Here is a 24688-nt window from a genome sequence, read left to right as displayed (position 1 = left end):
ATATTTTATTATTACTATTATTTTAAATTATTTAACATTAATATTTTAAAATTACTACTATTATAATTATTGTTTTGTAGTATCTTGTTATTTTAAAAATTACTATGATTATTATTTTATTATTATTATATTATTATTTTTATTATTATAAATTGTTATTACTATTATCATTATGGTCACCATTATCATTATTATTATTACTTTTAAAAATAATTACTTTAATGTTATCATTGTTAATTTGGCTATTTCTATTATTATATGATTATTTTTATTATTATAATAATTTTAATCATCTCCACTACTTTAAATATTATTAATATTGTTATTCTAAAATTAGTGCCAATATTATTATGTCATTAATCAAATGTTATTTTTCAAAAATTTATTTATTTTAACTTGATTATTTAATAATTACTTTGAAATATTAATTATTTTTTTTAAAATATCTTTTATTACCTTTAAACTTCCATAAATTATAACTTATTCATTTCAAATCGGATTTTAACGTATAACCCCTTGAATTTTTTAAAAGAATCTGTATTTTCATTTAAAAGTATTTTCAGAAAACACTTTTGTTATTTCTGGCAGATTTTTATCATGTTCAATTATTTGAGCATTGTATTATTATTTAAATTAATTATAATAATCATTTTGAAATTTAAAAATTATTTTCAAACTACTTTGAAACCTCGCTTGGGTGGTCAGTGGATCTCTCTTATATCTATGTATTTATTATGAATTAATCTATTTTTAATTAGATTATTTTCTAAAATCTATATATATTTATAAGTATTTTAAACTATTTTAAAACTACTTATAATTAAATCCTAATATCGGGAGACCCACTATTAATGAAATTTTAAACATGGATTGTATGTATGAAGAGCAATAATGGGGGAGTGGGTTAGTGAATGGTTGAGTACCAATCATTCATTAATCCCTTCATTAGATGTACTGACTTTCTTTTTATTGTAGTTTTCAAGCGTAGGATGCACCATCACTTAATTTATGCTCTCCTAGATCTAAGGACATGGTGTGTTTACTTTGTTTGTGTAATCCATGCATTTGTTAGCTTGAGGGTTAGTCAAAACTTACTTTTAAACTCCTACAACGTAGTGATACCCTAAGGACAATAATTAAGGACCCGTCTAGTGAACTTAGAAAATTTCTAGGAGCTAGGATAGATCACTGATTGATATGAAAACTTTAATATTTAAACCTAGTGACATTTGAAATACCTCAAAATTTTATAGGAATTTTTAGGAGACTTTAGACTCATTAATTAACCAACCCTAATTCACCTACTAAATAGGGCCTTGAGATCTACTAAAAATTATAATAAATTCATTTCAATCAAAAAACTACCTACCATACCTTAAACTATTCAGAATCTAATCCCCAATCTTAGATAAATAGGGCTCCTTAGTTTGACTATATATTGACTCTTATTTTAAACATAGGATGAAATTACCTTTTTGCCCCTAATAAATCATTTAAAGTTATTAAAATTCTCAAGTTTTATCCAAACACTTGGAATCAATTTCTCAGGTCATTCCTGACTTTTGGAGGTGATTCCAATCAGTTTGGATCAAAACCATAAAATTAGCCCTTAATTAGATAATTTAGATAATTCCCTTAAATACCCGATCCTTAGAAAATTCATAACTAATTGTAAAAAATTCCAAATTAGGAAAACTCACTTGAATTAGACTCCTATCAGGGTCTAGTATTTATTAAAAATAGTAGGATTCCAGAAACCAACTTAAATTAGAAAGCCAACTTTTTGGTCAACCCTAGCCTTGAGTTTGAGGCCCGAAACTTAGAAAATTCATATCTTTGCGTAGGAAACACCAAATCCAGTGTACTACTTGTCTAACTACTCACCTAAAGGTATAATATTTACTTAAATTTTTAGAAGAGTCAAACATAACTTATTTCCCATAGTGACCTTTTGGACCCCCTTAACCTAGCACTTAGGAGAACCCGGGACTTTCCAAAATTGACTAATGCAATTTAAACTTCAAATATCACTACCCCAAGTGTTTAAAACTAATCAATCAACTAAACTAGCTAAAATTAACCTTAATCCATTTATATTTAAACTCTAATTAAAATTTCCTTTTCTGTCCTATAACAAACATGAACTTTATGTATCATTAACTAACTACCCAAATTAGGACATATCCAAGCCACACCAGTCATACATACATATAGAATTGTTTTTTAGGGCACCACTTCTAGACTTAGGCTAGGTCAGTGTTTATTTCTTTCTGCTATGTGCCGGAGCTTTTCGTGGTTTTCACTACATGTTGTGTGAAATTGATTGGTGTGTTTGCTTACTTTCCCTACACTCTGTGGACTTATGTGATGTATGTTAGTTTATCCCTAGGTTAGTATATATATATATATATATAGTTCTTCTTGCAAGAGGCCATGCTCATGCAAACTGCTAAATAAAAGGGGGGCAACTGTCATGATTTCTAATACTATTTTGTTCAGGTGCTTGCTTAGCCCCCCTAAATAAATGAGGGTTAAAAATAAAAATCATTAAATTATAACTGCTACAGGTTCTCCAGAAGCTACATTAGCCCTCAATCATTAAGAGCATGGCCAAGTTTGGTTATGATGTGTACTTATTTTTATATAATTACCTGTGATGATATAATAACTGCTTGGGATTATTTTTATTAGGAAAACCATGCAGGAGAGTCTAAATTTACTGCTTTCAATTAATGTAATTTATTTGTAATAAATTTGTTAAGAGTTATGAAATTGACATTTGAGCTGGGATATTCTTATCCAACTCGAATTCCAAAAGAAGAAGGCGTCCTCATAGGAGAGAGTCTTCTTCCATTTGGAAGATCGAGTTGGATGGCTTTAGATATCTAAAGAGAAAAGGCAATACCTCCTACCAAGAGAGAATTGTCTCTTTGTTTGAATATTCAAGCCACGATGAATCCAAGGAGTCCAAGGAGTCCAAGGATGAGAGATCTAAGGAGTCCAAGGAGGAGTGTTCCAAGGATTCCAAGGAGAATAAGACTGAAGAGCTGAAGACTTGAAGACCAATATCCCACTGAAAGTCATTTGCGTCTGTCGTAGGCTTAGAAATTCAGGTTGTTGGCAGTGGTGCCTGGCCACTTTACTTTTTGCATACCCTCGGTTATAATTAAAGGGCAGCTGGCCTATGGACATTTACTTGATTGGTTTATTTATATTGATGTATTTATTTTGACTGCGCAGTAGAAATTACCTGCTTTTCTTAGGTTTCTTTCTTGCATGTCGATCTTGTTTTAGTATGGATATCCGTTAGGCTCTTTAAGGACTACAAAACTTTTCTACTCATAACTAACATTTAAATTTTAAGATTTAAATAACATAGAAACCTAACGACTCTAGGGAACCGCCAGAACCATTCGGGGTCGCATGCATAATATTGCATCTCCTATCACCTTCTTATAAGACACCTCCCTGCTTGCGGGAAGAGTCCGGATAATCTGGCCTATGAGCATGAAATGCCGGACCAAGGGAGGCCCAGTCTTTTCTAAAAATTATTTTTATATAAGCCTGTTTTTAAAATCCAAAGAATTCATGATTCGACCTTTCAACCAGCATGCGTTGCATTAGTAACTAATTTAATAAAATTTTAATTATATTAGTTAGGGGCATTCAACCCACATAAGTCTAGGACCAATTAGGAATCTCTCTAGATATTGTTCATACTTCCAATAACTGTACCACCCACCCATCTCTCATAACTGACTTGATAACATGGTTTTAAAGTGATAAGGTGGTTAGCTGGCTTTCCAATCCAGACCGAGATAAGTCCAGATCTTTGCACTGCATTAGTTAGGACACGGGTCGTAATGTTGTGTAGAATGCTAAGCCCAATCTAGATTTAGGATTTGAGGCTACTATATTCAGTCTAATAGTATGCCTTAAATAGTAGAAAGGTCCATTCCTTTCAGGGATTATAAATACTACTTATATACGTCACAGGATGATGCCACCTCCATCCACGTATGTGATTGATTGTCTGACTTTCTTTTATCCAGTTTCTTTTTAGTACTCTAGAGCCTCCGAATGCTGATGTGAACCATGCATATTGATTCAGCCCTTCAGACCATTCTTTCCTTTGAGTAGGACTTCTTAGTCTACAGCTTCGTGCCAATCCCATTTTTAGGAAGAATAACATATGATCCTTAATCGAGAGTTTTCTCGGGCTCTGGCTTGAGATGTAATTAACCACGGGGGCTTGTGCCCGTGGTAAACTTGGCCCCATATCTACTAAACCCCACTCGAGCCGTTGTATTGGGTGGGGGAAACCCGTGACTGTGATCAGGTTGTGTATATAGCTGATGTATCAGGTGGGAGAAACCCGTTATAATCAGGTCGTGTATATTACTACCCATCGAGATGCGTTGGCAAAAGCCCTTATCCCGAATAGTTAGTCGTATGCACGATCTAATCTGCCCTCCCATTGACCTGTTCATGTCGAGAGTAAAGGCCTGTGATCATTTTGTCCTATGAGATAGTGCATTCGTACCCTTTGCATTCGAGGCTCACGAGCAGTACTCTTTCGAAGGTCCCCAGGTTTCTTGTGACCATGGTGGGACAAGTTTCTCTCTCCATCATTGGATCATATATTATCCTTTCTTGTGTGTACTCCAGGATTGGCACTCCTCAGATAAAATCTGTCCCACTCTTAGTTAGGGTCTTTCCTTAGTTAGGGTTCCTTCCCCTTAGCTAGGGTTTCCCCTAACTCTATTCCTTTCCAGCCTTGTAGGCTATCCAACCCTTTATCCATTCTTATCTATCTTTATCAAATCCTACCTTCTTTCTTGATTTCAATTTTAATTTCTAACCTTTTCACTTTCCTTTCTTGGCAGCAGTGCCATGGCTTCCTTTGTTCTGTCTGTTACCTTTAGTTTCGGCTCGGACGCACGGGTGACTCTTCCTGAGTCCCTGCTCGCTAGTACACCCACTAGAGCGATCATTTTTGGTTCCTACATGGACTCAGCGTTCATCACTCTTGGTGGACCCACCCTAACCAAGGCTGCTGGATTCTCTCCTCCCTAGATGAGAGGACACACAGCCATGCACCCTTTTGGATGTCCAGCTGCTCGGCGGACAGCCCGGGCACCTGCTACTCCTATTCCTGTACCTGTGCAGTTAGTGTGCCCCGAGGCTAGGCGACCAGTGCCCAGGCCACTCCCCGTTTCACCAGTTCGACCTACGGTTAAATGACCAGTAGCTGCCGCTTCTATTGCACAGGTTGCTCCGGAACTTCAGCACCAACAGTCTGGTGCTATTATTACCCCCACTTTTTTGGCGGAAGTATGTCGAGTTCGAGTTCCCCCTTCAACTTCCACTAGCAAGATGGGTGCCCAGACCGAGGCGCCCTCGCCCACTTCTGGATAGGTTTCTATTTTTGCTCGGCTTTCTCACCCCGAGATTATCGGGCAGACCCCGACACTTCCAGTTGTTCTTGTTCCCCCTGCCATTCAGGCAGTTGGTTTAGATATTCTGTCTACCTCCACCTCTGGCCTTGGAAGAGGGGCCAGGAGGAATAGGAATAGGAGGCTCCGTCTGGCTGCATTTGAGGCAGCTAGGCAGCAGATGGTTGAGGCAATAGCTTACTAGGAGCTAGTTCAGAGGACGATGGCTCCCACGAAGCGGAGACCACGACGAGTTGTAGTAACGCTCACCCCAGACATTGTAGTAGCTCCTGAGATAGAGGCGATCCAGGGAGGATGCTTCTCTCCACTAACTTATAGTGGAGATGAGGAGGACATTGCCCGCATTGTGACGGTCCCTCATGTTACCACTACTTTTCCCTTGGCTAGGATCCCCAAGGACACTGGTGTTCGAGCCCTCTTTTAGAGGATTTGAAACATCATCCGCCTAGATCATGGAAGAGGGGTTGTCAGTCGAGAGAGGTTAATCTGATAGATCTCCCATGCTACTTTTTAATTGAGAAAATAGACTGCGAGGCGGCTGTACAGTCGGCAGAGAGGATAGACACCTCAGCAGCCAGTAGAAATAGTTCCAGTCATTAGATCACCAGCAGTTACTCCTGCTGTAGGATGACGCCCACATCACAAAGGATAGAGACAACAGCAAGAGCCTGCTCGGCCCTAGATCGGTTCAGTAGTAGTAGCCCCTCAGCAGCCGGTTGCCAATATGAAGCCTGCCGCAGTATGTGGGTTTGGAGATGTCGGCAGGCGGGCACTCCTATCAACCCATTTCAACTAGATGAGATAGAACTGCTAGTAGATACAGAGCAGCCAGTGGACATAGTTAATCTGATGGATGTTGTAGCTCCTTTCAGGTCCGAGGCAGTCCCGATGGTTTATGATGATGAGTTAGTACCCACTCCTGATGGATCACCAGAGCGTGATGAGATAGAGCTAGCTCCCAGCCCTCATAGGATCACCTCTCCTATGAGTCCCTTCATAGAGGCACTTTGATGATCTTTTTTAGAGGATGATGATACACTAGGAGGAGAGTCCGATGATTATGTACCAGTGCAACGGGTCTATGTGATCACCTATCGAGGTAACTCAGATGAGTAGAGAGAGCTTGAGGACCAGGATAAGTAGGGAGAACCCGAGGTGGGTGGATCTCCCAGGTTAGTGGATACATATGTTACAGTTCTGAACCTTCTAGCACAGATGGCAGAGATGGCTATAAAAGTTTGTTAGGGATGTTAGGTCCTTATGAACTAGTCCCAAGGTTAACAAAAAAGGGGTGAATTGATATTTTAAAATAAATCATTCAAAAAAACACTAACCAAGATTCATCATAGAGAAAACACAATGAGAAAAAATAAATACGAGAATAATAATGGAAAGAACACACAAGATTTATAGTGGTTTAGTCAAACCATGACCTACGTCAACTCCTTGGAAGCACTCTACGAGTATTACACTAAACTAAGGATCTCTTCTTTAGCCCCCATAGCTAGGCGGAGAAACCCTTACAAAATCACCACCTTCCCCGGTGCGGCGGATCACCGGGTCCTTTGACACCAAAGAGATATTCTTCTTATGTGAACTTCCCTCAAGATAAGCCTTGAATCTGATGGTATTAAGGAGCAAGCCTGCCGGAGCAACCATGTGGAATCCCCCTCCACACTCCCTTGAGTCCCCACTCATAAGATCTTCTACCTCTCTCAAACTTCACCCGTTCCTCACTCCTTTTTAAGCTCTCTCTTCAAGTTTCCCCCAAAAGAATGAAGCTACAATGGCTGCCAAAGACACTTACAAAATGCTTTATCAAAGCTTAAATAGAAGAGCTCAAAATTAGCTCATTAATGCAACTTGCCGACTTAATCATCCAGGATGATAGGAATGTCATCCTGGTCGATCAGTATAAAATAGGCTCAATCAGTCAAGATGATTTAGGACGATTAGAAGAAAATTGGTTACATCATTCCAGGTCGATACAATATCATCTTGGCCGATTAGTTCAAATATGAGTATAATCATGCTGAACAACGCCTAGAATAGAGTCTGGCCGATGTCAATCACCTAAAACATCGTCCTGGCTGATCCTGTGATCGACCCGGCCGATGTGATCATATCAATCAGCCTTAAATACTTTCCATAATTACCAGATTAATTTAGGAATAATGGTGCTACATAGTCCAGGCCAATGTATAGATCGTCATGGCCAATGTCCTGAAATAAAGAATACCTAAATTGATTATAGCGATTGATTCTTTCTGATTTGAGCCTATCGGCTTGGCTGATATAAGGATTGTCCAGGCCGATCGGCTTAATGATGTCTGCCTTAATGAGGATGATGCCCTAATAGGGTTTATATTTTTGAAATGATCGTCCTGGCTGATATAAATATCATCTCGAATGATGTTACCAAAAATAGTAAACTCTAGGGAATAAACAGAAAATCTTTCAAGGTGTGTGTGTGCAAAGTTATATAGCATCAGGAGCCACACCAAATATAATAGACTCAAGAAAGGAAAAAGTGGTACAAACTAACTCAGACCTAGTCTATCCAATCTTGAGCAGGTTCCAAATTGCAATATGATCTTGTGAACCTAAAATGTTAGTAGATAAGGCAGTCGTAGAGAAATAAGAGTGTTTGTTATCATCAAAATCATAATCCATGAAAATAGATCCACAACAATCTCCCTCTTTTTGAAGATGAAAAACATTACAGGTTGAATTTGCAAAAAGAAATCATGTTCTCCTAATCTCCCACTCACTAGAATAAAACTTTAAAAAATAGGGAAAATCAAATTTTTTTTTTGTTTTTAATTTTTGAAAGAGAAAAAGATATAAATACAATAATACATTCTCCCTGTTTGATATTACCAAAAAGCGAAGGGGGACGAAAGAAAATCTTTTAAAAAAAATGAGAAAATTACCTCTTAATTTTAATTAAAAACTTAGTAAGGAACGGATTCATTACGCATATTCCAGTAAAGGTAAGAAATTCAGAAATTGTTAATCCAAACTCAATTTCTTTTAAAGGCTCAAAAATTTTTTAATCCAATATCTAAATCAAGGAATAAATTAGAAAAAGAAATACTAATTTTTCAAAACTCCTTTCATAAAATATATCTAATAGAAGATTGATGAAAAAATTGGTGAATAAAAATATGATTTTCAAGATTAAGTACCGAAAATATCAAGGGTTTTCTTAAGCTTTAAGTAAACCCGGAAAAATTATACATACTCTTTGTGTGCTCATTTTATGCATCTTGTCAGTTTTTTGGCACACTTTGCGCATCTTTTACTTTTTAATAAACTTTATATATCTTTCCTAATTTGGCGTCATTGGCGTTTTTTTTTATTTGGCGTTATTGGCCAATTTTATTTTTTATTTTAGATTATGCTGCCTTTCTAAAATTTTAAAAGCAAAAGTAAACCCATTCTATTGACAAATTGGACTACTTAATTAAGAAAATTATGATATAGATTCAACAACTTGCAAAAGATTCCTATGCGATAGATAAAATATAGGGAGGTGAAAAAGTTTAGTTTCAAAATCCAATTTAAAATATGATGAATATTTTAAATCAAAAGTAGAATAACCTCTTTTAAGAAATAGAGATTGAGAGTCAAAATCATGAGTTTCCTTTCTTTGACAGTTTTTAGAGAAGTCAACCACAACTTACCTAAGAATTCAAGAAAGACAAGAGATAAACTTTTCATTTATAAAAAGATCTTCAAAAAGTGATATGTGTGTGTTGATTAATGAAAACTTCACAAAAAACAACAACAAACAAATAAAAAAACAATACAACACTAAAGACGAAAAAGGAAAAAAAAAGAAAAAAAAAACTAAAACACAACACAAAATAAATAAGGCTTTTAAACACCATTCTTCCCTTGGTCTGATGCTTCAGAAACCAGGTCTATCCATGAGATTTTTTGCTTTTCATTATTTGTCCTTTCTACAATTTTCTTAGCTTTGCCCTTTCCTTATGCAGGAAGAGTACTCAAATTAGGGCACTAATTTTTCATGTGTCCAGACTTCTTACATCCAAAGCAAACAACGTCAGAATAATTCTTAACATTCTTACCATTTTTTTCTTTGTTCCACTTTTGTTAATGCTTATGCTTTGGGGAGTTCTTTAATTTTCTTGACAAGCTATCACATTTATCACCAACTAAGCTAATTTGCTCCATGACTTCAGTATTTAGTACTATCGTTTCACCTGTATCAAAAATTCTTTGACCCAAACTTTGCTCGTAGGCAATGAGTGAGCCAATCAAATTATTAATAGAGTACTCATTAAAATTCTTTGATTCAAAAATAGCAACAACTTTAGCATCAAACTTATCAAGTAAACAACGAAGAATTTTATTGACGTTTTCAAAGTTTGAAAACTCCTTACCTAATGCATGCAATGATGTAACAATTTGAGTAAATCTAGTATACATGTCTAAGATCATCTCATAAAGTTTCATGCAAACATATTTATAATCATGCATTAAAAAATTCAACTTGGATTACATGATTTCACTAATGCCTTCGTATATGGTGTGTAATTTATCCTAAATTTTCTTACCAATAGTGCACATGGAAACTAACATAAAGTCTTCAGAATTTAAAGCACATAAAAAATAATTCAAAGATTTTGCATTCAATTGAGTATTGATTTTTTCTTCCCTATTCTATGGATTAAAAGAAATATCACTTTTAATTTCATCTATAACACGTGATGATAAAGAATAACCAGTTAAAATCATATGCCACATTAGATAATCAATAGACTGCAAGAAAGTAGACATGCAAATTTTCAAAAAATTAAAAGTAATATTTTCAAACAAATATAATATAGTGATTGAATAACCTTTCGCAATATTATGATCAGAAAAATTAGCCATGGATCAAAAATTCAAAAGCTTTCAAAAACTTAGATTTTATGAATCCTGCTCTGATACCACTTGAAAGTTCATTAGGGATATTAGGCCCTTATGAACTAGTCCCAAGGCTAACCAAAAAGGGGTGAATCGATATTTTAAAATAACATTCTAAAAAACACTAACCAAGATTCACTACAGAGAAAACACAATGCAAAAAAATAAATACGAAAATAATAAAGGAAAGAACACACCAGATTTTTAATGATTCAGTCAAACCATGATCTACGTCCACTCCTCGGAGGCACCCTCTGAGTATTGCACTAAACTAAGTGTCTCTCCTTTAGCCCCCACAGCTTGGTGGAGAAGCCCTTACAAAATCACTTCCACGTTCCTTGATATGGCTGAGTCGTCAGGTTCTTTGACACCAAAGAGATCTTCTTCTTCTATTAACATCCCTCAAGTTAAGCCTTGAATCTTACAGTATTAAGGTGCAAGCCTGCTAGAGCAACCGTATGGAATCCCCCTCCACACTCCCTTGAGTCCCCCCTCACAGGATCTTCTCCCTCTCTCAAATTTCACCTGTTCCTCGTTCCCTTTCAAGCTATCTCTTAAAGTTTCCCCCAAAAGAATGAAGCTATATTGGTTGCCAAAGACACTTACAAAGTGCTTTGTCAAAGCTTAAATAGAAGAGCTCAAAACGAGCTCATTAATGCAACTTGCTGACTTAATCGTCCAGGCCAATAGGAATATCATCCTGGACGATCAGTATAAAAGAAGCTCAATCAGCCGGGATGATTAGAAGAAAAAAGGTTACATCGTCCAGGTCGATACAATATCGTCTTGGCTGATTAGTTTAAATCTGAGTACAATCATCTTGAACATCGCCCAGAATAGAGTCTGGCCAATGTCAATCATCCAGGACATCATCCTAGGTGATCCTGCTATCAGCTTGGCCAATGTGATCCTATTAATCAGCCTTAAATGCTTTCCATAATTTTAAATTAGACATAATTACGCTACATCTTCCAGGCCAATGTATATATCATCTTGACCGATATCCTGAAATAAAGAATTCCTAAATTGATCATGGCGGCTGATTCTTTTTGATTTGAGCCTATCGGCCTTTCGATACAAGGATCATCCAAGCCGATCGGCTTAATGATGACTGCCTTAATGAGAATAATGCTCTAATTAGGGTTTTTATTTTTGAACCAATCGTCCAGGCCTATATAAATATCATCCCAGACGATATTACAAAAAATAATAAACTCTAAGAAACAGATAGAAAATCTTCCAAGATTTATGTGTGCAAAGTTACATAGCATCAGGAGTCACACCAAATACAATAGAATCAAGAAAGGAAAAAGTGATGCAAACTGACTTAGGCCTAGCTACCCAATCTTGAGCTGGCTCCAAATTGCAGTCTGATCTTATGGACCTAAAATGTCAGTAGATAAGAAAGTTATATAGAAATAAGAGTGATTGTTATCATCAAAATCATAATCCATAAAAATAGATCCGCAACAAGCTAGAGCCATGGCAGCTATAACTGCATAGTTAATAGCCTTGGGGGTGATGCCCTAGATGACTGGTGTAACCTCTACCAGTACTTCCAAAGACCCGCCAATAGTACCACCTGTTGCACTAGACCCCGTAGGAGTGGATAAGGTCCAAAGAGCAGTTCTGACAGTACCTCCAGTTGTATAGAGCCAGCCAGCTCAGTTGGTAGTAGGTCAGATCCAGGATTTAATTGCTTAGAAGGTAGAGCAGGCGATTTCCTCTAGGAAGGCTGGAGAGGCAGTTAGTATAGGGCATCCTTACCCAATTGAGTACAAGTAGGAGCCCTACCCCCTGATTTAATTCCCCCTAGATTTAGATTTTTTTACGAGCTTCAGAATGCGAGGTATCATGTGGCTCAGTATTGGGCCATATATTGCAATATTGGAGGGAATGATCCTTTGATATTGAGATTTTTTGTCAGCAACTTGGTGGGGGTGGTGTTTGCTTGGAACGCCGACCTCCCCAATAACTCAATACAAACTTTTATTGAGCTGGAGAAAATATTCATATAGAGAATTATGAGTGCATAGCACTAGGTTACAGTTAGAGAGTTAGTTGTGACCAGATAGTGCCCTAGAGAGAGTTTTTTAGATTACATAGTCAGATGGAGGAACCGCAGCCTATAGTGCGAGCCACAGTTACAGGAACAGCAAGCAGTTAAGATTTTACTAAAGAATAAAGATGGTCCCATCGCTCCATATCTGAAGGGTTTCACCATTCAAACCTTTCTAAAATTACTGACCAAGGTTATAAGTTTAGACGATAGCATACCTGATGCAGTCCCTCCTAAGGTTGAGAGTCAGCCTTCACGTATACCTCAGTATCATGAGTTTTCAAGGGCACCTCCACCTAGAAGAGAGGAGGTACATAGTACCTAGGAACCACCATATGAGGGAAATAGGCCCTTAGTAAGTTTAAGATCACAGCAGTAGCAATAGTCACACTCCTCTGGTCAACCAGCAATACAACCCAGGACCTCCCGTAGAACTCTAGAGAGTCAGTAGTACCTACAGGAGAAGTTTAGTAAGGAATATCCCTTCAAAAGGAAAGTGTTAGAAAAATTTTTAAGTTCTTTACTAAGAAGAATATCCTTACATTCACAAACAATAATAGAATGTAGGAGGAGGGACAGACAGACCACCCACTCTATTATCCTTACCACAGATACATTGGGTACGTGTTAGAGGACTGCTATGTGTTCAAGGATAGAGTTAAGAGGTTGATGGAAACCGGATAGATACACCTTCAGGACAGTGATTTGGTGAAGCCTTTAAGAATTGCTACTCAGACAGTTCAGAAGATCTCCAGTCCAGGTAATAGTTTTAGCCATAGTCCCAGTTACAGTGATAGTTAAAGTTTCAGTCAGGGAAATAGTGGCAGATCACCCCACAATTTTGAGGGAGAGTGGCAGTTAGCACTCTCCGAGAAGACCAGGAAGATGATCGATCATGCAGTTGAGAGTTCAGAGGCAGTTGAGAGGAGGCCACCCCAGGAAAAGTCGACAGTTGCCACTTTAGTTACTGTTCCAGCACTTCCCCCTTCTTCTTCTTCTGTTGTAGTGCAAGATAAGCATATTTCTTCTTTTACTTTTTCAACTTTTACTTGTACTAGAAAAATGTATGAAAGAAAGAAGTTTGTTGTAACCTCAGAGGGGAAGACAGGGTTCCTTCCAGCACTTACGCTAAAGGACTTTGTTCTCCCTTCTATTGATGATGAAATAATAGAAGAAGGAGATTCTGGCTACTTTTGGTCATCTGTACCTTTTACATTTACTTCTACTTCAATTTCTTCTAGCACTCGCCCTTCTTCTATTTTATATGTTAATGATTCTGATGATGAGTTTGAGTTTGATGAAGAACTAGTTTTTGTAATTCTAGAGGATGGTTGTTATATGGATTCAGAAGATGAATTCGAGAACCCATTACAAGCACTTTTCTTAGAGCCAACACCAGCCACCACCACTGAACCAAATGAATATCTTGTTGAGGATAACTCAATACAGAAAGTTCATTTGCATTCAGGGAAGATCCTTCCACCTAGGTTGGCTAAAATATAAAAGATAAAAATATTATTACCCAGCAGGATGATCCTATCCCTTCCTCCCAAGAGTAGTCTAAGGAGAAAGGGAAAGGCTATCAGCTGGAGGTTGATTACAATATGTTGGCTCATGTAAGGAATATTTCTTCCCTCCTTAGCATCTATGGTGCTTTGATGATGTCCCCTGACTTGGGAGAGACACTGATAAAAGCATTACTTGAGCTAGAGTCTTATCAAGCTTTCTTTGCTTCTGATTTCATTGGTGATGCATACCATTTGAAAGAGATGTCACGCATTATCTTTTCTAGTCGTGATATTCTCTTAGGGACTTCTGAGCATAATCGTCCCTTATATGTCACTGCTGAAGTCAATGGTTATGAGTTGAACAGGATCCTCATTAACCAAGGGGCTTCAGTAAATTTCCTAACATATGAAACTTTAAAGAGCCTCTCCCTATGTCATTTGAAGCTCATTTCTAACAAGATTATATTGAAGGGCTTCAATGACCAAGGCTAGCGAGCTCTAGGGTCTATCACCCTGCCTTTAATATTTGAAAATTTCCTAACTGAGATAAATTTTCAAATAATTGAGGCTGATACTTCATATAGGGCTCTCTTAGGAAGGCACCTTGGATCCATTAGTATGGAATTATGCCATCCACCTTGCACCAGTGTATGAAGTTTATGAGAAATGATACCGAGTATACCATTCCTGGAGGTACCCAGACCTTTTTCGTGCATGAGGTTTCTATTTACGATGATGCCAAGTACTATGTACCTCGAAAGACTCATAAATCTCCACCTGCTCAATCACCAGTGACACCCTCTAGTATTGTACAGGGTCCTATGTGATCACATACACAGGGTCCTATACAATCACCAACGTAGGGTCCATCACAGGTTAGTATTGAGCCAGGTGTTTCCACTACACATTCTAATAAAGATCCTTTTTAGTTTGTAGTGAGGCATGATGTACACCCTAGTAGAGATAGAGGTAGAGACAGAGGTAGAGGGTTGACCCGCAAGCTAAGGAACTATGACACTCGGACATCTCCCCGACAAATTTACACTTCTTTGACTGTAGAGTCTGACTCTTCGGACGATGAAGTGATTGGCATCCTTCGTCAAACAATTACTTATCAACTCCATATTCCACACATTATGATTCACGTCCTATCTTTTGTAGTCATCTGATAACTAAGGGTGGATTAGTTGTCGATAGTAGCTCAGATGAGGAGGACGATCTCCGACTTCAGACTACTAACAGACAACCTTCTCCCCATCAGATACATAATAAAGGAGTTGAGGATTCCAATCAAAGAGCTCCTGATGCTCCCTCCACTAGTGATGATGGTCCGATATGTACTAATGAAAACCCTATACCTGACTTATATAAGACATTTTGACCGGCACGATTTGAGTGTCCCTCTTTACCCCATAGTATAATTACACCACTGGGTCCTGTGAGCCAGGATCCGAGGGAGACCGCTATGGAGATAGAGGTCAAAAGTGCCCCTCATTTCTTTTCACCTATCGTAGAGAGTTTTGTTGAGCGAGGCCTTATTCCTTCCCCTTGGCTTGATGAACAAGCTCTACAATAAGCCCGTGTTTGGAGAACTGACTTCCCCCAAGGTGTTGAGGTTGTAAGCTATATGGGATTGAGTCAATCTAATAATGCTAATATTTAGGCTATTTCTCATTCTTATCCAATTATTTCTCTTGCCGATGAAGATATCCCGGATAGTAAGGTAGATAAAATACTTGATGCTCCATAAGAGTTTGAAGATGGCATCACTTCTGCCATGGATGAACTATGGGAGGTAAACTTAGGCACTAAGTCAGATCCTAGGCCTATTTTTCATAGTGCCCTATTGTCTGATTCAGAGGATCAAGAATACATCAAGTTATTGTCAGAGTTTAGAGACTGTTTTGCATAGAACTATACCGAGATGCCTAGTCTAAATCCAGAAGTAGTAGTCCATAAGTTGGTTATTAAGCCTGATGTAGTTCCTGTTAAATAAGCACCTCATAGGATGAGGTTAGAGATAGAACAACAGGTGATTGCTAAAACCAAGAAGCTTATAGAAGCTGGTTTCATTAGGGAAGAGAAGTACCCTACTTGGCTTGCAAATATTGTTCCAGTCTGGAAGAAGAGTGGACAGATTAGTGTCTATATTGACTTCCATGATTTGAATAAGGAATATCCTAAGGATGATTTCTCTCTTCCTATCCCCGAGCTTATGGTCGATATAGCATCATCCCATAGCATATTCTCATTCATGGATGATTCATTTGGTTACAATCAGATAAAGATGAACCCCGAGAATGAGAAGTTCACTACATTTCGTACACCTATAGGTGTATTTTGTTACATGGTGATGCCCATCGGCCTCAAGAATACTGGGGCCACTTATAAACGTGCAATGATTGTAATCTTTGATGAGATAATACACGAGCAAGTTGAATGCTATGTGGATGATTTTGTAGTCAAAAGCAAGGTCCGTGGAGGTTATCTCATAGATCTACGAATCATTTTTGAACGCCTGAGCAAATTTGATTTAAAGATGAATCCTTTAAAATGCATATTTAGAGTTAGTTTAAAAAATTTTTTGGGGTTCATAGTTCGCTACAGTGGCATTGAGATAGACCCTTTTATGATCAAATCCATAGTAGATTTAAAACCCCCTAAAAGTCTTACCCAGTTGAGATCCTTTCAGGATAAACTTACTTTCTTACAGAGATTTATCCCCAATGTTTTTAGTAGGTGTCATCCTTTCTCTGCACTAGTGAAGAAGGATGCCCAATTCCACTAGGATGAGAGTTATTAGGAGGCCTTTGAGAGTATAAAGTGCTACATGATGAACCCCCCTATTTTATTTGCATCGATCCCAAACAGGCCATTGATTCTCTATATTATGGTCCTAGATGAGTCCTTAGGTGCATTGTTCGCTCAAGAGAATGAGGAAGGCAAGGAGAACGTCATGTACTACCTCAACATGCAATTGATACCTGCAGAGCTTAAATACCCAGCGATAGAAAAGCAATGTTTAGCCTTGATCTTCAGGGTACAAAATCTTAGGTATTATATGCTATCATATAAGAATAACTTAATCTCTAGATTCAACCCCTTACAGTACCTGATGACCCATTCGACTCTCTTAGGTCGTCTAGCACGGTTGTCTATGATCTTACTGCAATTTGATATCACCTTTGTTCCTCAGCGGTCCATCAAAGGATAGGCTCTAGCTGACTTTCTGGGATGAACAGGAGTCCCCGACTTGGAAGTTTTTTTTTTGACGGAGCGTCATCAGTTAAAGCTTTAAAGCTATATAAAACTCCTATAATTATGATAGGTTTAGGCTTGATTTTTATGTCCCCTAAAGGTTACACTCTATGGTACTCCTATAGTTTATCAAAACATCATAATAATAATGAAGCTGAGTATGAAGCTTTGATTTTGGGGTTAGAGTTAGCCATTCATATGAATATTATGCTGGTGAAAATCTTTGGAGACTCCCAACTAATAATAAATCAAGTAGCTGGAGTCTACAAAGTGCTTAAGCCTGAGCTCATTTAGTATCAGAACAAAGTAATGGAGTTCTTGTGCTTTATACCAGAGATAACCTTGGCCAAGATCCCTAGATCTTAAAATGGAAAAGTAGATGTCTTAGCCAAGTTAGCAAAAGAATTAGTTAACCCTACTAAAAACCCCATGTCTATTATTGTCCAGTATCATCAAGCTATGTGCCCCGCAGACTTGTCTTCTCCTAATCAGACCCTCACAGTATTTTCTATTGATGTGGAGTCAGATTGGAGAGAGCCCTTTTATAGAATACTTCAAGCATGGTAGGCTTCAAGATGATAGATCTCTCGCCGCTCAAATTAGAAAGAGAGCTCTATTATTCACCTATGTAAATGAAACCATGTATCGATGCTCTTTTGACCAAATGTAACTGAGATGCCTCAATAAAGAAGAGTCGAGTAGAGTCATGAGTGATATGCGTGAAGGGCTTCGTGGTGCCCTTCGATCTAGACATAAAATGAAAGACATGATTAAATGCCTTGGCTACTACTGGTTTACTATGATCCATGATTATATGGAGCACGCTAAGAGGTGCTACCAGTGCCAGATTCATGGCACAGTGATTCACCAACCCCCTAATCCGTTGCACGCTACTATTTCATCTTGGCCATTTGAAGGCTGGGGCACGGACATAGTGGGTCCTATATACCCTCCTTCTTCTAAGGGTCATAAATTTATTTTAACCACCACTGATTACTTCTCTAAATGGGTAGAAGTTGTCCCACTTAAGGAAGTTAAATCAAAAAATGTGATGCGTTTCTTTCACAATAACATTATTTATCGCTTTGGTGTTCCACACCATATAATCTCTAATAACGGTCCACCCTTTATAAGAACCAAAATTTTAGATTTGCCCACCGTCATAACATTAATTGGCGATACTCATTGATTTACTACCCTAAAGCCAATGTCTTGGCAGAGGCATTTAATAAAATTCTTGTTCAACTAATAAGGAAAATCCTTGTTGCAAATAAAAGAGAATGGCATGATAGGTTACCTGAAGCATTATGGGCATATAAGACTACCTACCATACTCCTACTCAGTCCAACTCATATGCTTTAGCCTTTGGGGTTGAAGCAGTCCTCCCACTTGAGGTTGAGCTCCCTTCACTACATGTGGCAGTTAGTTTTAATCTATTTGATAAAGATAATGCCCGACTAAGGTTGGAAGAGCTTGATGGTTTAGATGAGCTTCATTTATGAGCTTATCAATGCCTTAAGCTATGCCAGGCCTGAATAGCCTGACACCACGATTGACTTGTTAGACCCCGTACTTTCTGGGTAGGCGAGTTAGTCCTTGTTTTGCATAGGCCTATCATTTCACGTCGGTGTTGAAGTGGTAAGTTTGAGCCTATTTGGGAAGGCCCATTCACTGTAAAGCAAGTTTATGAAGGTGGTTCCTACCTACTTGTTGATGCAAATGGAATTCACCCCATGCCTATCATCAATGGGCAGTACTTGAAAAAATATTATGCCTGAGTCTAGTACATCACAAGGGAGCCTCCCTACCGCCTGTATATATCCCTCTGTATATGTAGCTCCTAAAAGGATCCCTCTTACTTTTTAGCAGTCTGTGTGGCCACGATGATTTATCCTCTACCACACGACGTTTTCTTTGAATAGTATAAGGTTGTCCTTAAAGGTGATACGCTAATACGCCGTAGGGATATTTTGTACTTCTATCTGCATGCACCAATCATATTTCTGCTAAAGCATAGAATTTCTTCTACTTTGCTCTCCACTTTGTAGGACTTAATCCCCTAGTTTTACTTGCCACCCTAAGTATGGTCTGAGATATCAAAAACAGTAAGTTTCAAGCCCATTTTTGAGATATGATAATGGGTCCACACCATCCTATGCTAGTCAGGTGTGGTGATAGGGATCCATCATCCCTACTTAAGTTTCTTCCACCTATCAGCCCTGATATGATAGTTTTAGCCCCTAGTCCATTCATATGAGTTGAATGTGAGTGGGGATGTCGTAGTCTTTAGATTAGACCCTTTTTGAGATGAGATACTTGGTCCATACCATCCTTTCCTAGTCAGGAGTGGTAATGTTAATCCTCTATCCTGATTTTGATCTTTTTTATATATCAATTTCACTATGATTGTGCTCCCCAGTTCATTCACATGAGTTGAATGTGGTCTGGGTTATCAAAACCAACGCTTCTCTTCCTTATAAGATCCTGTGTAATCTCTTTTTCAAGTATTGTTCATGTGGTGAACATGATCTGGGATATCAAAACCATTCACTTTACCCTCACTTATAAAAGAATATACATATGATAAAACGTGAGAAGCTCTTACTAGAGCAAAATCGGTTGCCCTTATCACAGGACGAACCTGATAAAACTCTCTAAGGGCACAAGTTCCCCATAGTTCTTTTTCTTCCCTCTCCTTTGAGGCACCTTGATGTCTGCCTCAAGGATGAAGGCATGCCCATATATGTATTATTCTTCATGATTTTGATTATTTTAGTTAGTGATGTGATACATCATGCCATGGTTGTAGGCATCACTGCCTTACAGGCTTTGGTCTTTCAAAGGAAAGATCAACCCTCTTCTACCCTCTTTTGGAAGCCTACTCTCCCATTCATGCACTACTCTAAGCTACCAGAGTGGTCCTATGAATGTGGTACAATCACTTTCACTCCTCGTAGGGTCCTACTTAGTTAGGGTAGGTTTACCATTATGACCTTCTGATGATCATGGATTTCACTCATGATTCCTACATTAGGTGTCAGGTGTGCTCCCTTGCCACATCAAAATTATTTCTTAGTTGTGATGTAGTATATCTATCCTCAGATGTTAGCATCACATTCTTAGGAGCTCTGATTTTCAAGCGGAAGATCAGCCCCTTAGTTTCTTTACTTACATACTTCACCATTCGTACCTTACTCTTAGCTGTTAGAGTGATCCTACGAAGGTGGGAGTGTTGCTTTTACTGCCAACAGGATCCTACCTGGTTAGGGTAGGTGTTACCACTGTGATCCTCTGATGTTTTATCAATCTTATTCATAATTATTAACCTCGGTAGTGAGTGTGCCCCCTTACTACCTAGAGTTGCTTCCTTAGTTGTGATGTAGTGCATCCTGTCTCAGATGTTAGCATCGTATCCTTGGGAGATTTGATTTTCTGGCAGAAGGTCAGCCCCTTAAGTTTCTTCACCGACCTACTTTAACATTCGTACCCTACTCTTAGCTACTAGAGTAGTCCTATGAAGTGTAGTAGTGTTGCTTTTACTTCACACAGGGTCCCACCATTTTGTGTGGGTGTTACCTTAGTGTTCATTTGATGATTATTCAATATTATTTATGATTACTAACCTTGGGTAGTGAGTGTGTCCCCTTACTATCTAGAATTTTCTCCCTAGGTGTGATGTAGTATATCTTGTCTCGAATGTTAACATCACTACTTTGAGAACCATGATTTTCTAGCAGGAGATTAGGTCTCCTACTCTGTTTCATGACCTATCATACCATTCATACACTAGGCACGGTTGCCATATTAGTCTTATGAATGTGTTGAGGTTACTTTCACTTCCCATAGGGTCCTACTAGTTTATGTGGGTGTTACCATTATGAATTTTTCTCGTTTAGAGTTATTATCCTTGGTGGTGAGAGTGTTCCCTCGCTACTTTGGATCTCTCCCTCTTACTTGGTGATATGGGGCATCATGCCTTAGGTGCCACCATCACTTTTTCTTGAGCCTTGATTTTCTAGCAGAAGGTCAGCTTTTCAGTGTCTTCTCCCACTAGTTTTCCATTGAGACATGACTCCTAGCTGCTGGAGAGGTCCTTTGGATACTTCTACTTATTACAGGGTCCCCATCAGTTAGTATGGGTCTGCAGCTGTAACTCCTTTGACTTTTATTTATATTAAGCTTAGTCCTACTTTATGTAGCAGAGGTGCCCCCTCGCTACTTTAGTTCTTTTCACTCCCTTGGAATGATATTTCTCCTTTGCACACTCTACTGATAGTGTATCTCTTTTCGCTTTCTAGGTAGACGTCATTCTTATGTCTACCTCCCCTTTTGTGTATGGTTAGGGTTCCCTAAGAGAGCCTGGCGGCATTTGGAAACTCATGGCCATGATGATTTTTCCTCTACCATGTGGTTACCAAAATGCTATCTTGGAATTTCTTAGGTGGCTCTACCCTTAAAAATTTTTCCATACACCTTTCCTTTCTCCCTCACATCCCTACATAGATCCATGTCAGGATGATGTTGAGGTGACTTTTACCTCCTATCCCGCTATTTCGATACGGTCAGGCATGTAGTTTGCTTTACTTACTTGGTAGAGAGGGCCTGACAGAGCACCTAGTTGGTACTCCTCACCACTCTTTTTTTCCTTCTGATTTTCCTGTTATGATCAGGCAGGCATCAGAGCCTGACTCTTTATTCACTCAGTTGAAATGACTGAGTGGTTCTTGAGCCCTTCCTCTTTTGCAAGGCCGAGCTGGTCGAGCAGATGTTAAAGCTTACCTGGGTAAGAGAAGCCTTGCCAGAGCACCTGGAAGGAGTTCCTTACCAGCTCTCTTTACATCGGATGTCCTATTAAAGACTAAGCAGGCTTCCATTTCGTGTCTCATGAGCTTCTTGCTGAGGTCAGGCAGAAGTAGTGAGTCACCCTAATCCAATGTTCTAAAAAGATCAGGAGGAGCGGGATCCTTTTCACATTCTACCCCGCTGTCCAGATACGGTCAGACTGATAGTTGGTTTTACTTACCCGCTGAGCGAGCTCGATAGAGTCCCTGGGAGGCAGCCCTTAAGAACCTTTTACCCTGGATGTCCTATTAAAGACTAAGCAAGCTTCCATTTTCATGGCTCATGAGCTTCTTGTTGAGGTCAGGTAGAAGTAGTGAGTCACGCCAATCCACTATTCAGAAAGAAGCAGGAGGAGCGTGATCCTTTTCACCTTCTACCCCATTGTCAAGATACGATTAAACTGGTAGTTTGTTTTACTTACCCGTTGAGCGAGCCTGACATAGTCCTTGGGAGGTAGTCCTCAACACCCCTATACCCTGGATGTCCTTTTAAAGACTAAGCAGGCTTCCATTTTTGTGGCCCATGAGCTTCTTGCTGAGGTCAGGTAGAAGTAGTGAGTCACCTCAATCCATTATTCCAAAAGGATCATGAGGATACGGATCCTTTTCACCTTCTACCTTGTTGTCCAAATACGGTCAGACTGGTAGTTGGCTTTTCTTAACCAGTTGAGAGAGCCCGACGGATTCCTAGGAGGTAGTCCTTAACGCCCTTTTACTTCGGATGTCTTGTTAAAGACTAGGCATGCTTCTATTTCGTTGACTAGTAACTTTTGTTGAGGTCAGGCATAAGTGTTGAGTCACCCCAATCCACTATTCTGAAAGGATCAGGAGGAGACGGGATCCTTTTCGCCTTCTATCTGGTTGTTTTGATATAGTCAGGCAGGTAGTTAGCTTGACTTACTTGGTAGAGAGGGCCTGACAGAGCACCTGGCAGGTACTCCTTACCACCTTTTTCCCTGAGTGTCTTATTGTGATCAGGCAGGCACCAGATTTCGTGACTCCTCTATTTATTATTTCGATTTAGTCTGGCAAATACTGAGTCACCCCAATCCACTATTCTTAGATGAGCAGGAGGAAATGGGATCCCTTTTACCATCTATTATACTATTTCGATATGGTCAGACAGATATATGGTCTACTTTTACTACCTTACCCTCAGTTCTCTCTTCGGCTCTACCCTCGCTATAGGCTAAGACGAGGGAGAGAAACCCCTTATACATTTTCACCGTTGTGGTGACCTATACTCTCAATTATCCCTTGGGCTCTTACCTCACTATATGGTAAGATGAGGGGAGAATGTCTTCACCTCTTTTTCACCCTTGCAATGATTTTTGCTTTGGTTCTTTCCTTGGCTTTGCCCAGGTTGAAGGGTAAGGCCAAAAAAAGACCCCACTACTGGAAAACTATTTTGAAGATACCTTTCTTGTGCACTACTATTTTTCACTCTCTCCTAGGCTCTGCCCTTGCTATAGGGGAAGGCTAGGAGAAAATTTTCCCACTATCTTCCACCTTTTTGGTACTCTTACACTCATAATCTTTACTCTACTTTCTTTGTCTCATTCGGACAATGCCAATACAAACGATTCACTACTCATTCGCCGCTCCTATTGGGGGTCCATTTTTTGACCTAATTTTTCTTCCAGACCAGGTCAAAGAGTTAACCTGGTCAAATTTGACCAGGCTAGACCCCAAGACCCATCCCAATTGGTCCAGGGAGTCAAGCCAAGTCTGTAGAGCCTAGACCAGGTCAAGCCAAGTTGACCCATTGAGCCCTAATGGGTCATTTCAAATCTTAAATGAAATCCAAACTCATTCTTGGCTCAATCCACTCCCTCCTTGGGTCTAATTGACTAGTTTGACCAAGTCAAACATTGACTTGGTCAACCCTAGCTCTTAATGGGTCAATTTGACCCATTAATGCCCATTTAATCTCATTTAATGCCCTAATTGATGCCAAGGGATATTTGAATTGCAAATCATGACTGAGGCAAGGGATTTTCCCTCCTAATCACTTTGGAAATAATCCTAGCCATTGATCATAGGGTTTAGAAATCTAAATAGGTGAATTTTAGGTGAAATTGAGGACTTTTTTTACTACCACTTTTTCCCTAGAGCCTCTGAACCCGAGATTTCTTGTGTGAGAGCTCTAGAGACCTCCCACCAACTTTCCTAATCAAAACTCGAGAGGCTAAGTTCCTTAGTGGCGAGATCCCGAGGTTTGGCTTTGTTCATCCAAGACTTGATCCAATCAATCTGTAGCTCGTTTGATCGAGGATTCAAGATTGAAAATGTACAAGGACAGTCTACAAGCTCAACCGTACGAAGATCTCCCAAATCCACCATGCGGATTAGGTAAAAATTTAAACCCTAGCTAGAACACATAGAACTAAATAGTTCATTTTACATCATGAATCAATTGAAGTTATTAATTCCCCATGATTTCTGTTCACTATTAGAATCTAAGTTTAAAATTTCATTCGATTTGGTTGAGTATCGAGGGAGAGCGAGAGCTTTTTTCCCTTTAGGATTTTGTTCACGTCGGTATTACTCGGTATTGGTCTTCTCAGAGCGATATTTCTCATTGTTGTCAAGCAATACCTAGCAATACCGAGCAATACCTATCAATACCG

General features: G+C 38.9%; 1 pseudogene; it reads right to left on the bottom strand.

Annotated features, from left to right (window-relative positions):
* Positions 1-24688, bottom strand: part of LOC110104114 — a 92477-nt pseudogene that overhangs the window by 46402 nt on the left and 21387 nt on the right.

This window comes from Dendrobium catenatum, unplaced genomic scaffold (assembly GCF_001605985.2).
Source record: "Dendrobium catenatum unplaced genomic scaffold, ASM160598v2 fragScaff_scaffold_166, whole genome shotgun sequence".
NCBI classification, from domain to species: Eukaryota; Viridiplantae; Streptophyta; class Magnoliopsida; order Asparagales; family Orchidaceae; genus Dendrobium; species Dendrobium catenatum.
The sequence above is the reverse complement of the archived record's forward strand: the minus strand, read 5'-3'. Positions and strand labels throughout refer to the sequence as shown.